Source organism: Saccopteryx bilineata, chromosome 4 (assembly GCF_036850765.1).
Source record: "Saccopteryx bilineata isolate mSacBil1 chromosome 4, mSacBil1_pri_phased_curated, whole genome shotgun sequence".
NCBI classification, from domain to species: Eukaryota; Metazoa; Chordata; class Mammalia; order Chiroptera; family Emballonuridae; genus Saccopteryx; species Saccopteryx bilineata.
The window spans coordinates 204,795,612-204,809,541 of NC_089493.1; the positions used below are offsets into that span (position 1 = coordinate 204,795,612).

Consider the following 13,930-nt stretch of genomic DNA (forward strand, 5'->3'; position numbering starts at 1 on the left):
TAGAATCTATGTAAACACAATAAATTTAAATCAATAAAAAAAGAACATGGATGACTAGAATCATCCACAATTACAGCTAGATATTTTAATACTTTTCTCTTAATAATTAATACAGTAAGTAGATGGAAATTTACTATGTTCCAAATTCCCTAGGATTTCAAACATTTGAACAAAGATAGTATCAACCAACTTGATGTGATTGACATTTGTAGAATATTTCATCCAACAACTGAAGAATACACATTCATTTTAAATGCACACTGAACATTTACCAAGACAGATCATATTCTGGGCCACAGAACAAGTCTCAATAAATTTAAAATAGTTCAAATTATACAGAGTGTAAGGTATTTTTCCCTCTAGAGAAAGAATGAAGGGCCTGGAGCCATGAAGTGTGGAATAATAAAAAGCTTTATTGAGTACAGACCACATCCTTTCCGATGAGGCTCCCTAGCTCCGGGGACAGATGCTAGGGGAGTCACAAGCTGTGACCCCTATGAGAGATATTTAAAGGGTCCCTAATGTGGTCGAGGTAATATGATGTAGTGAAATCTCACTGGATGACAGAGGTGTGGCTCTTTTCCAAAGGGTTCCTGGGAAGTTTCTTTTGGCGTGCTTGGTTGTGGGTGGTCCTAGCCAAAGTACCCGGGCCTTGAGTTTCCCACGTGACCTTCCCCCACTATCTACCAAACTTACACATAGTATGTTATCTGATCATAATGGAATTAAATTAGAAATCAATAACAAAAAAATATCTGGAAAATACCTCAATATTTGGAAACCACATAACACACAAAAAATCCATGGGGTCTGTAAAGCCAGTAGCCACAGCCACCATCTCAGCTGCCTGGCCCATGCACGTTTGCATTGGATTCGGACAGACGGTAATGAAACAACAGAGCCAAGAGCTGGTGAGCCATTACCTTTAATCCTAGCTTTCACCCAGCAGGCAAGTAAAAACACACTCTGGGCTCCAAAACCCACTCATTCAGTGCTCACAAGGCCTCTGACTTATCCGAGTTTCCTAGAATCAAAGTTATCTACCTCACTAGCCTTATTCACCTCTGTTTCCCATCTCCTTTTCTCTGCACAAACTCTGCACAAACTGGCTTCTCCTTCAGCACTCCGCCATCTTGGCTGCTTCTCCTCTCCTCCAAGTGGCCTTTCTCTGTGGAGAGAGAGCAAGCTCTTGGTCTGCCCCACTTTATAGTGTAGAAACCAAAACCTTTAATCCAATATACAAACAAGGAAGTCTCTGATACAAAGTCACTTATCTGAGGCATAATGGGATTCCTCATGAGAGTGAGCCACCTCACGTCAAAAAGGGATTGGAAAGAGTCTCAAAACCAAGCCCCAGGCTACAAGGTTCCTGCCTGCCCACAGCCTACCCCCAACACACATTAATATAATCATGCGCATCCCAAGCAAGAGGGGCAACCAATACCATCATCTGGGCGACGGGCTTCCATGTGGGCAGTACCATCTTTAACAAAGTGAGCATAATATAGTTTATCTGCCCAACAGGGTCAAAGAAAAAAAAATTTATAGGGAAATGAAAAAGTATTTTGAAATGAAGGAGAATAAAAATACAGTATATCAGAATGTGTGGGATGCTGCTAAAGCAGTACTTTTAAGAACACATCCCAACAAATTATATATGAAGACAGCTACCAAATCAATGATCTTAGTTTTCAAGTTAAGAAGCTATAAAATTAAAAAATTTAAAAATATTTAAAGGCAGAAGAAAGAAATAAACATAGCAGAAATAAAGGAAACAGAAAACAAAAACAGTAGAGAAAAATCTATGAAAATAAAAACTGGTTTTGAGATTTGAGCTCAGTAAAGTTGATAAGCCTCTCCCCAGACTGATGAGGCAAAAAGGATGACACAAATTACCAATTTCAGGAACAAGAGAGAGGATTCTATGGGTCATAATGTTGTAAGGTACCAAAAAGCTGAAAAATTAATATTGATATTTTAGGAGGAAAGGTCAGGCTTTCCTGTCCTGTCCTTCTTTTGGGGAGAAGAGGGAGAAGAATGTGGAAGTTTCTGGCTTACAAGAACAATGGGTCATTCAGTTTTAAATCTAAAAAAAGGTTAACCTAGAAACTTCTTCTCTTTCAATGGGAGACAGAATTTACATACCACCTTGCATTGACTGTAGTTCCTCCCCCTCCCTGGAATCTTGAGAATAAAGTATCGCTAGGCTAGTGAGGGAATATGAATCCTGAAAGATTTGTAAACATCTTTGATTATGTTACCTTGAAAGTCTCAATGTTTCTGTGTATCCCCTAAACCAATGATTTTCAACCTTTTTTGAGCCGCGGCACATTTTTTACATTTACAAAATCCTGGGGCACACCACCTACCAAAATGACACAAAATGATGCTCTAACACAGTACATATTATACATATAGTTAATAATATAATTTCTAAATGTATTTATACTCACACCTATGTCTCACGGCACACTAGTGTACTGTGGCACACTGGTTGAAAAACACTGCCCTAAACAAATGCTGTCAGCTTGTACCGTGAGGTCATGCACCCCTCTCCCCCCTGTGATCGAGGGTGTTAATCCAAATTTGGAGGGACCCGAAATATGGAAGACAGGAGCAAGGTCCGTCGTTTACACATCAAAGCTTTATTGTCTAGCTTGGCCAAGCTGCGGGAACTCCGACAGAAATCTGACGGAGAGCGTGCCGGCCCTTTGTTCTACTTAGTTTTTTTTTTAATTTAAATTATTACTTTTTTTATTTGTTTATTCATTTTAGAGGAGAGAGAAAGAGAGAGAGAGAGAGAGAGAGAGCAGGGGGGAGGAGCAGGAAGCTTCAACTCCCATATGTGCCTTGACTGGGCAAGCCCAGGGTTTTGAACCGGCGACCTCAGTATTCCAGGTCCACACTTTTATCCACTGCGCCACCACAGGTCAGGCTCTACTTAGTTTTTATAGTTTTGTAAGTGGGAAGTACAGAAGCAAAAATTGCAATTAGGAGCCCTTTACCCCTATTGGTTATAGTCATATGTCCTTTAACATGATAGGACCACATTCAATTTGCAAACCATACATCATTTTGGAGAAAACAAAATTTACAAGCCAACACAATGGTAGAAAGATGTCTCTTTACATATTAAAGGCATTCCTATATTATCTAGTGTTTATCTGCTATCTCTCTGTCCAGAGTCACACACGCATTTACATAGGAGAGGTAGTTTCAGTGGGGACAAATGCCCGCAAATGGCTCATTGCTATAAGTAAAGGTTTATTTTGGCTTTTCTCTTCCTGCACTTGGCTAGCCATTCACCCCTTTCCCCACAGGTGTGGTGGAATGTCTGGGAATCCATGTTTTCCTCCCTTTGCATTTACAATACAATGCCAAGGGCCATCCTGGTTATGCCAATCACACAGTACAGAGACTATTCTCACAATTTCTCTGCACACCTTAACCCAAATTAATAAAATGTTCTCCAAGCCTCCTAAAATATTAATATTAATTCTGTAGCCTTTGGTACTTTACAACACCTGCGGGTGAAATGGCTCAGTGGCTCCTCAGAGGGTGTATAAACCGGCCCCTGAGATATATTAGGAACTGCACGATTTGGGTCTGCTGCCCCATGTCAGCCATATGCAGTGGGCATATTTAATAAATCTCCTTTAATAAAACTCTTAGAAATTCATCTGGATTGGGTGTCTCTATGTAAACCTGATGGAGTGAGGTATGGTGCCTTTCAGAATCTGGGGTACAGTACTTTATAACAATAAAAGGACAATGAAGGAATACTGTTAACAGATTTACAGCAATTCATTCAACAATTTAGATATCTTCATAACTATGAAAGCTCAGTCAAGAAAAAATATTGAAATATTTGTTTAATTAGAAATGTCAGCTATTATTATAGGTGAGATGCTGAGTCCAGGCTTAAGCGGTAAGTAACGGATGTTCATGTCCAAGCAGCTCCAAGTTCGGTGGTGGGGTTGGGATGGAGAAACAATTAAATCTGATACAGATCGGCGTGGAAGAGGGGTAACTGGGTCAGGAAAGCCTTCTCTGGGGAGCAGTCACAAGCTGAGACAAGAAGGTGCAGTAAAAAGTCTTTATTGGAGGAAGAACCGCTCGGTGTGGAACTGCATGGGCCATCTCTGCCGACTGCTTGGTTTCCCAGCCTCAGGGAAGTCTCAACCGTCAGTCCACCAGCACAGCCCAAGAACCGCTATCTCCCGCCAAACCCGGTCCCTGCAGGCGCGCGCCTGCGCATTCGAGCAAAGCGCTGGAGGAGGCTCGGGCGTGTTGCCGGAAGTGTGGCTTTTCGTTCTTGCTCTTCCGCTCCGGGGTCACGTCGCTCTTCCGGGTGTTTCTGACTGGGCTTTCTGCGCCGCACTTTGGGTGACTTTTTTGGTCTTCCGCCTCTTGCCTTCGTCTTCAACCTCTTACACCCTTGCTGTCGCTGCCTTTTCTCGAGTCTGTCCTTTCCGGCCTCCGAGTCCCCGGTGTGGAAGGCGAAGCGGGGTCCGGAGCCGGGCCTCACCATTCCCGGGCCGCCACCTCTCGGGGCTCCGGGAGGGCTGCGAGCGGGCGCGGGGCCGTCGCTGCCGCGGCCTCGGAGCTCCGGGCGGCCAGTGCAGCTGGGCCTGCCCCAGGACGCCGGTGAGTGAGTTTCAGAGAGGGACGCGCCCTGTAGCCTGTAGGCCGGGTCGAGGGGGGCGCCGGTAACTTTTGAAACTAGTTTCGTTTTGCGGGGGGGAGGGGGGGGGTTCCGGCAATGTTTCTCCCAGGCTTATGGCGGCCCCCAGGCTGCTGTCCTTTATGACTATTCTTGGGACCGTTTACTTCTTTCATTTGTTTCTCCGCCGCGTGCCCGTCCTTAGTTTAGTACCAGAAGAGGAAGATTGTCTCGGTGTCGGTGTTTCCAGGGCGGCTGCAGTGGGCCTGACGTCGCCTCGGTCCTCCACTGTCCAGAACGGCACAGACCGGGACTGGCCGGTTGTGCGTTCCCTTCTCCTGTGCGGCCTTCGCAGGGGGATCTTCATCTGCTCTTCTGAGCCAGAATATGAGGGATTTCTGTCTCTCACAACTTCTGGATTGTCCAAGTAACTGTCTTGTTGAAGCTCTCTCAGCTTTTTGTTTAAAATAGCAGTTAGTTTGCGTGTACCGGTAGGGTGAACAAAAAAGAAACAGAGAAACTAAAACTCAAGCTACCTTGTCAACTCGTTAACAGATTGATGTGTAGTATGATTTTGTGAGTCAATAGATCCTAACTGAACACTAAGTTTGTGTTTGTATTACAAGTAATATGCCAGTTTTGTAAATGCCATCATATTGTATGGTTTATTATCACAGGGTATTAACATGTATTGATTAACAGCCAAAAGGCTCTCAGTGTATACTGATAGCCAATAATAGTAACATTATTTTTTTAAGTCTGATCTAGAAATGATGTGTAACAGGCTGCACAAGAAACGGGCCAATTAAGAAATCTCCATTTCAAACCATGTGACTAGATTTATTTTCCAACATTTGGATGGAATCTAATTCTTGATAAAAAGGAGTGGCCTTTTCAGAACCTGCAGGTGGTTTTGGCAGTGGGTCAGCAAGATTTAGGATTTGGACTTTTTACAATGTGGAAACTAAATGAATTTAGGGGATAGATTAAAGGCATTTGAACAGAGTGCACAGATAACTTGATTTAGCCACTACAGTTCTGGTTTTTATACTAGGTAGATTCTGCTTTCCAGGGAATTCTGATGAAGAAAATTATGTAACCTTGAGTGTTCTTTAATTTCTTGGAGGAGCGGTCAAGTGTAGGACAAATTCCAGGTCGTAAGATACAAGATCAAATATAGCACTAGGAATTACTTTGCAAGCTAATATGTTACAGTTTATCTCATACATGATTGATCTACAAATAAACCTGTATAGTTTCACATTGCGTCAGCCTTAGTCAGGAAGCAATCCTTAGTCAGGAACCAATGCAGTGGCTTTAAAACAGTTCATAATTTACCTAGATTATTCTATTTTATACTCAAGAATAGATTGAGAAACATAACTTTCAAGCTAAGGGAAATAGGATAACACCAATATCTGGATTTTATCTTTCATAAAATTTCTTATTCCTGCTACCACAGTTAATGTGAAATAGTACTTTATATATACTCACAAAACTTGGGGGATATTTCAAAATGAATATGAAGTGATAAAAAAAGAAGCATTTGACTTTTTAAAAATTAAACAAGAACATCAGAAAAGCAAATGACAAAGAAAGTCAAAGAAAGTTGTTTGATTATGCAAATGAAATGCAAAACCAACTCTTATTTCATTGGTGAAAATGCACTGTATAAAAGGCTGAAAGTACTGCAGTATCTGTACATTCCCTGATCCCCCTCATTTTTGTGAACAGTGTAGATCATTATTTAGTGAAGCCTTTCATTCAGAATATGAAGAAAAAAGTTTTAACATTCTATGGAGGTCCCCTTAATTTTTGTGTCATAATAATTTTGCTAAAACTATACTCTTTTAAAAATGATCCTTTGTTTATGATAGATTATTATTATTTTGGTGTCATTTTTATCTTTATAAAAATCATAGTTGAAATGTATTAGAAAAATGTTAGAAGAATTGAAATTCATGGGCTTTTCATTTTCTTCCTTTCCTTTGGTCATAGGTACCATGACCAAAGGTACCATGCAGGGTACCTATGTTGGGGAGCATTGAGTGTCATTGGTTATATTCCCTAGAAATGTTCCTCTTTACTTTGAGGGCTTACCTGGTAAGACCCAGACTTGAAGTCCAAGATTCATACTGGAGAGAATATGACTAGTACTTTGTTTTGGAGGGACTCCAAAAACTTCAGTGCTTATCTGGGAATTCTGGGATTTGAACTCAATATTACCCTAAAGCAAGGGTAGTCAGCCTTTTTATACCTAACGCCCACTTTGTATTTCTGTTAGTAGTAAAATTTTCTAACCAGTTCCACAGTAATGGTGATTTTATAAAGTAGGGAAGTAACTTTACTTTATAAAATTTATAAAGCAGAATTACAGCAAGTTAAAGCATATAATAATAATTACTTACCAAGTACTTTTTGTCGGATTTTCGCTGTTTGGCAGAATAAATCTTTATAAAACAACTTACTATAGTTAAATCTATCTTTTTATTTATACTTTGGTTGCTCCACTACCACCCACTATGAAAGCTGGAGCGTCCCCTAGTGGGCGGTAGGGACCAGGTTGACTACCACAGCCCTAAAGTAAACTTTTGGCTATGGAATCATTAGAAGCTTTTAAGCCTTGGATGATTTGGTAATTAGCTTTGTAGAGTACTTCTGGGACATGAAACATCTTTTGACTTACTCTTAGTTTGAATCTGACCTTGTAATGGGATAGGAATAGGTGAGGTGTACACTGTAAACTATTAAGTCATTTTTGGTCTTCAATTCTGAATTAATGTGTAGAGGACTTTCTTGGGTCTGAAGAAAAAGAAATATTTATTATTTATCGGTATAAGCAAAATGTCTTAGAATTTTAACTATGAACTAATATAAATAAATCTGAAAATAGAATTTTTTTTTTCTTTTTGCAGGCATGAGAGAGGCCAACAAGTGGGGAGGTGTGGACAGAGGGCGGGGCCAAGTGAAGGCACAGGGGGGAAAACTGAGGGATGAGGAGCGCAGGCCCAGGGTCTGCGCCTGCACTCCTCAGAAAGTAAAACATTTTAATCTTAATTTTTCTGAATACAGATTCCATTCCTTGTTGGTCATATCTGTAGTATCTGTATAACAAGAAGATGAAATAGCAAACATTTTTTACTATAAAGACTTGTATTTAATGTCATTTTCTTGGATCATATGAAGTAGGAATTATATTTTATGGAGATTCGGGTCAGAGAAGCAGAGTAATAAAGGCCACGCAAGAGTGTGAACCTGGACAAAGGCTGGAACGAGGCAACAAGACATTAGCTGCCAGTCTTGAATCTGGTGTTCTGTGATTATTGAGCATACTTTTAATAAAGAATTCTCTGGAATCCTGCTTGGTTCAAAAATTTTTCTATTTCCTCTGTGCAGTTAAAATCAGTAGTACAATATAAGAGTTATATTCAGTGGGACACTTGAATCCATGTAAACACAATAAAATAAAAATTAATAAAGAATATAAAAAATATCAGTACAATATAGTCAATTGATAGGATTGATTTTTAAAAAAAATCTAAGACCTACTAAATAAAGTTGACAAACTTGTTTTCTGGAGGTGATGTTTGTCTTTGGTTCAAATTAGAAAGTCAGTCACTTGGAATGAGATCTGATGGTGGCCAAAGACTCTTGTCCAAAGTCTGTTTGAACCCTGGACTGGTGAATCTCACTGTGGCCAGGCTAGGGAATTTTAATCTTACAGAGTTGAGGAAAAAGGGACAAAGTTTGTGAGAGTGATTAATTTTTTTACAGATCTTTCTCTTTTTCTCTTTTGTTGTCTCTTAGTTTTTCCAGCCATCTGGTCTTAATCCCTATTGGCAACTACCATTTTTTTAGCTGCTTAAATGTTCTTTTCCTCTGTTCTAAAAAAACTTTTATAGCTCATTCTTTGGATTTATATTGGCTGAAAATAAAGATTTAGCACCTTTATATACTCTCATAAATTATGATATATATAAGCATGTAAATATATAATGGTATAATAATATATGGATATGTATAGTATGTAGTAAATAATAAAAATGTATTATAGCCTGACCTGTGGTGGTGCAGTGGATAAAGCCTCAACCTGGAATGCTGAGGTTGTCAGTTTGAAACCCTGGGCTTGCCTGGTCAGGGCACATATGGGAGTTGACGCTTCCTGTTCCTCCCCACTTTCTCTCTCTTTCTCTCTCTCTCTCTCTCTCTCTCTCTCTCTGTTGCTGTTTCTCCTCTCTGAAATGAATAAATAAATAAAAAAAGTATTATAACATATTTTTAATGTTTGTGTTATTGTAGGAACCAAGTAGGATTGTAATATATTTTTAATGTTTGTGTTATTGTAGGAACCAAGTAGAATTGTACTTTTTTATATGACCCTTGTGTTTTTTTCTGAAGAGTAATTTCTTTTTAACTTGGTGATTTTCTGTTCCTTATTGCTGCTCTGTCAGTAGAACTGTGCTCAGTGGTCAAATACATAGTTAACTTCTTTTCTTCTTGGCTATCTTTTTTTTAAAAATTTTTTTCTTTATTTTTTCTTTATTCATTTTAGAGAGGAGAGGGAGAGACAGAGAGAAAAAAGGGGGGAGGAGCTGGAAGCATCAACTGTGTGTGCCTTGACCAGGCAAGCCCAGGGTTTCGAACCGGCGACTTCAGCATTTCCAGGTCGACGCTTTATCCACTGCGCCACCACAGGTCAGGCTCTTCTTGGGTATCTTCTTGATGCCCTCTCCCCTCTTGCTCTAAGTTAGCTTCCCTTCACCATCTTCCTGGAGAATTCACTATGTCTCTGCTTTGTGCTGGATCTTCCTTTTCCTAGATCCCAAGTTTTATTTTTCTATTTTGATACCTTACATGTCTAAAAACGTTTTCATTCTCCCCTGCATTGATAGTATAGCTGGAGATAGAATTACTTGAGAGAAACACTTGAAAGTGTTTCCTTCAGAAACTTGAAGGTATTGACTTAATTGTCTTGTGGTTTCTCTTGTTACTTTAAAGCCATTTTGATTACTTGTCCTTTGTTTATAACATTTTTCTCTGTAATATTTTATAAGTTTCTTTTTCCAGATATTCTGAAAATTTACCATAATATGCCTTGATATTCATTTTTTTAAAAACTGCTTGCACTCATTGAGTTCTCTAAATATAAAGATTGGTGTTCTTCAGTCTTGGAAATTCTTTTTTCTTTTTTTTATTTGGTAATATTTTTCTCTTGTTTTTTGAGCTTCTGTTATGTTGGAACACGTAGTTTGATTCTCTTGTTTTTTCTCCTGTTGTCCTGCTCTCATCAGTTTTTTTTTTTTGTTCCTTCTAAGAGATTTCCTCAATGTTATCTTTTAATTTTCTGCTAGATTTCTGCTTTCAGTTTTGTAATTTCCAAGAATGCTTTCTATTTTTAAACAGCATTCTTGTTCTGTACATGCATTACATTTTATTAGTTATGGAGTTTTTGTTTTTAGTTTTAATTTGTTTTTGGCATTGTTTCTTTTTGTTCTTAGATTATTTCTTCTAGTAATTCATGATGTCTATTTATTTATTTATTTTTTAATTAAGTGAGAGCAGGGATGGCAGAGAGACAGACTCCTACATGCCCCCGGACTAGGATCTACCAAGCAAGCCCCTGTGGGGCAGTGCTCTGCCCATCTGGGGCTTTATACCATTGCTCAGCAACCGAGCTATTTCTAGTGCCTGAGGCAGAAGTCATGGAGCCTGGGGCCATCTTGCTTGACTGTATGTAGGAGGGGGAGAGAGAGAGAGACAGAGAGAGCAAGAGAAAGGGGAGGGGTGGAGAAGCAGATGGTCGCTTCTCCTGTGTGCCCTGACCAGGAATTAAACCTGAGACTTTCACACACCCAGCAGACGCTCTACCACTGAGCCAACTAGCCAGGGCCCATGTCTATTTTAAAAGAGTTATTAGAAATCTAATTGGAAGCTCTGAGTGCATGGGTTGGCAATTCAATAGTAGGCTTCATTGTACTTGCTAGCAGATTTAGCTTTTCTTGGTGGAAAACTTTCTATATTATATAGGTACTCTGGTTACTATGTTATAGGGTGTCTTTCTTTGTTATTTCATAGATAAGGTGGGTTGGGGATTATTTTTTTTCCTTATTTTTTTTTTTAGTGAGAGGAGGGAAGGCAAAGAGATACTCCCACATGCACTGGGACCAGGATCCACTTGGCAAGCCCAGTAGGGGGCGATGCTCTGCCCATCTGGGGCCTTTGCTCCATTGCAATGGGAGCCATTTTTTAGCACTGTGGTGGAGGCCATGGAGCCATCCTCAGCTCCTGCGGCCAACTTGCTCTAATTGAGCCATGGCTGCAGGAGGAGAGAAGAGAGAGAGAAAGTGAGAGAGAGAGAGAAGCAAGGGGAGGAGGTTTGGAGAAGCAGATGATTGCTTCTCCTGTGTGCCATAACTGGGAATTGAACCCAAGATATCCATATGCCAGGCCAGTGCTCTTACCACTGAGCCAACCTGCCGGGTCTGGATTAGTTTCACTTTATAAACTTCACTTAATACTTGTTTTCAGTTTGTTACCTTCCTCTACTATTTGCAAATTTGTAGCTTTTCGGGATTAGTCATTGCAAAAGAACAAATATCTAGTCTTTTGCCTGGGTCATTGAATGAATGGTTCTGATTGGTTTGTATACAAGTTTTCCCCATTCTTGTGGAACATACTCTCAAGAATGGAAATCCTTTATATAAATTATTTAGATTTTAAAAGGATTCTCACAATTTTATAAAGTTTTTTTTTTTTTTACATTTTTAAAATAGACCATTCGTTTTATTCCCAGTTGCATAAAAACGGTAAATACAAGCAGTTTGTACATCTTGCTGGTGAGCAGACATAACGGTCCTTTGATTCCCTTACCACCACCACCCTCCCCCAGTGCTGTTCTGGTTTGACCACTGGCACAGGAGTGGTGCTGGGGCTTAGAAGAGACTATGGCTATTTGATGTGATAATTTGTTTTATTGCTTGCCCCTTCAACTCACTCCCATTACTCCAAACAATCAAAGTTTAAGATTGAAGCCCTTAAACCTGTAGGAGTCACTGTCAGCTTGTTTTGCATAGGCATCACTAGGGACCTGGTAGGTAGGGAGACTGGTATAGAAGGGGGTTAGGAGCCCAGAGACCAGTGACTCAAATGAAGACCAGACTAGACGAGATGCAAATGCTGGTCTGGTTTACAGGAGGAATGACCTCACACTGGTATCCCGCGTCTCTTAGCTGTGTGGATGTCCCTGAACTTAGATCCAGAAAGGCAGTTCCAACTTCAAATTGGCAATGAGCTAATCGCTGGGATGTTTTGCTGGCTTTCTAGATATGTACAGAAGCCCTCTGATGAATAGCACTAACAAAATTTATAAAGCAAAAACAAAAACCAAAATAAAACAAAAAACCCATAATTACTCAAACGTGAATTTTGCTTGCAAAAGTAAAACCATGAGGTCAGAAAGTAACCCCTGCCCCCACCCACCAAAAACAAAACAAAACCCTACAACCCTAAAACCAATCCAAAATGTGTAATTTAAAAGAAAGAGGTTTTCAGGCCCAGAATTGAAGCGTTCATCAAGGCTTTGCTGCAGGAGATTAAAAAAATCCCACTTTCCGGAAATATCTGACAATCAAGGGCACGGTCACTAAGGTAATGCTGATTCTCACTGGCGTGAACAGCTTGTGGATGGCATAAGCCACCACAAAGGTGCTCGTCCCCGCTGCCATTTTGGGCTGCACTAGGGACTCCTTAAATCCGAGCTTCAGCAGGATGGCAGACATGTCCACACCACTGGAAACGACCGTGTAGTTAGAACATGCCCAGGGAGACCAACGAGATTCCAATGTGCAGAGACACGCCAACGGCTCCGTATTCTTGAAACACCTTCTTCAGCCGCTGCGCCTTGCTTTGGTTTTTCTCCTCGGCATTGCTGACGCCGCTACCTGTTGTAGCGGTTTTGCTGGGGTCCTGGCGGCCGCCGCAGTCCCCGCGGGCCTCGCACAGCAGCCGGGCGTCTGGCCCGGGTCGGAACAGCGGCAGGAACGGGGACGGGACGGCGGGGCACAGGGGGCAGCGGCACTCAGGAGCCAGGAGCGCGAAGCGCTACCCGGACGCCCACCCTGCCCGTGTGGCCCAGCAACACTAGCAGGCGGGCCATGGTGTGCGGGGAAGCCAATTTTATAAAGTTTTTAGGCAATAAAAATTCCTTTTCTTGTTTAATTAGATCTTTAAGCTCTTAGTCATAGGAATCAGGTTGTCATATGATGGCTTATACCAGTACATAAATTATATTAGGAATAAATATAATTACCTGTAGGGCGTTATCAAATGTTTCTTTTGGGTAGGTTTTTGTTATTATTAACAGAGTGTGTAGTAACAACTTGATTTCTAAAAGATTTATTGATATTAGGGTAAATTTATTATGGAAGATTCATCAGAAAACTCAAAACTTAGTACTGTCATTTGAATAATGCTATGGTTAATCTAGATTTAAAATTCATTATTTGTAATTTTTTTGTTACTTATAGTATGATTTAAGAGATGTATATTTGTTTGTTTGTTTGTTTGTTTATTAAGTGAGAGGAGGGAAGATAGTGAGACAGACTCCCACATGCGTCCCAACCAGGATCCACCTGGCGGATACTTGAATCATCTGAGCTATTCTTAGCACCTGAGGCCTACGCTTGGACCACTGAGCTATCTTCAGCACCTGGGGCCAACACTCAAAACAATTGAGCTACTGGCTTCAGGAGGGGAAGAGAGAAAGAAAGGAAAGAGGGAGAGGGAGAGAAGCAGATAGTTGCTTCTCTTGTGTGCCCTGCCCAGGAATTGAACCCAGGACATCCATACTCCAGATCAGGGGTCCCCAAACTACGGCCTGCAGGCCACATGCGGCCCCCTGAGGCCAATTATCTGGCCCCCTCCGCACTTCCGGAAGGGGCACCTCTTTCATTGGTGGTCAGTGAGAGGAGCATTCGCAACCTGTGCTCCTGGAGTACTGTATGTGGCGGCGCCGCAAAGCACTGAGTTGCTCACGTGCAGTACTACTTCTGGTGACACAGGACGCATGCGTCACGGCTCTGGAAGCACGTCATATCACTTGTTACAACTAGCAGTGACAAATATGAAACCGGACAGTGACCATCTCATTAGCCAAAAGCAGGCCCATAGTTCCCATTGAAATACTGGTCAGTTTGTTGATTTAAATTTACTTGTTCTTTATTTTAAATATTGTATTTGTCCCCATTTTATTTTTTAAATTTAAAATAA

The 13,930-nt window shown here is 40.8% G+C and overlaps 1 protein-coding gene and 1 pseudogene across 5 annotated transcripts in view; one reads left to right on the top strand and one right to left on the bottom strand.

The window, feature by feature from the left end:
- The first annotated feature begins 4,332 nt into the window (after nucleotides 1–4,332).
- The window catches only part of TENT2 (terminal nucleotidyltransferase 2), a 71,354-nt gene continuing 61,756 nt past the window's right edge, over nucleotides 4,333–13,930 (top strand). For 4 of the 5 annotated variants that reach the window (XM_066273645.1, XM_066273647.1, XM_066273643.1 and 1 more), the window contains exon 1: nucleotides 4,333–4,647. The gene's annotated coding sequence lies outside the window, so the exon portion shown is untranslated. Of the gene's footprint in view, nucleotides 4,648–9,233; nucleotides 9,359–13,930 lie in introns of those variants that run through there. The other variant, XM_066273644.1, reaches the window with a different exon arrangement.
- Nucleotides 12,134–12,818, bottom strand: LOC136336221 (protein FAM210B, mitochondrial pseudogene; annotated as a pseudogene).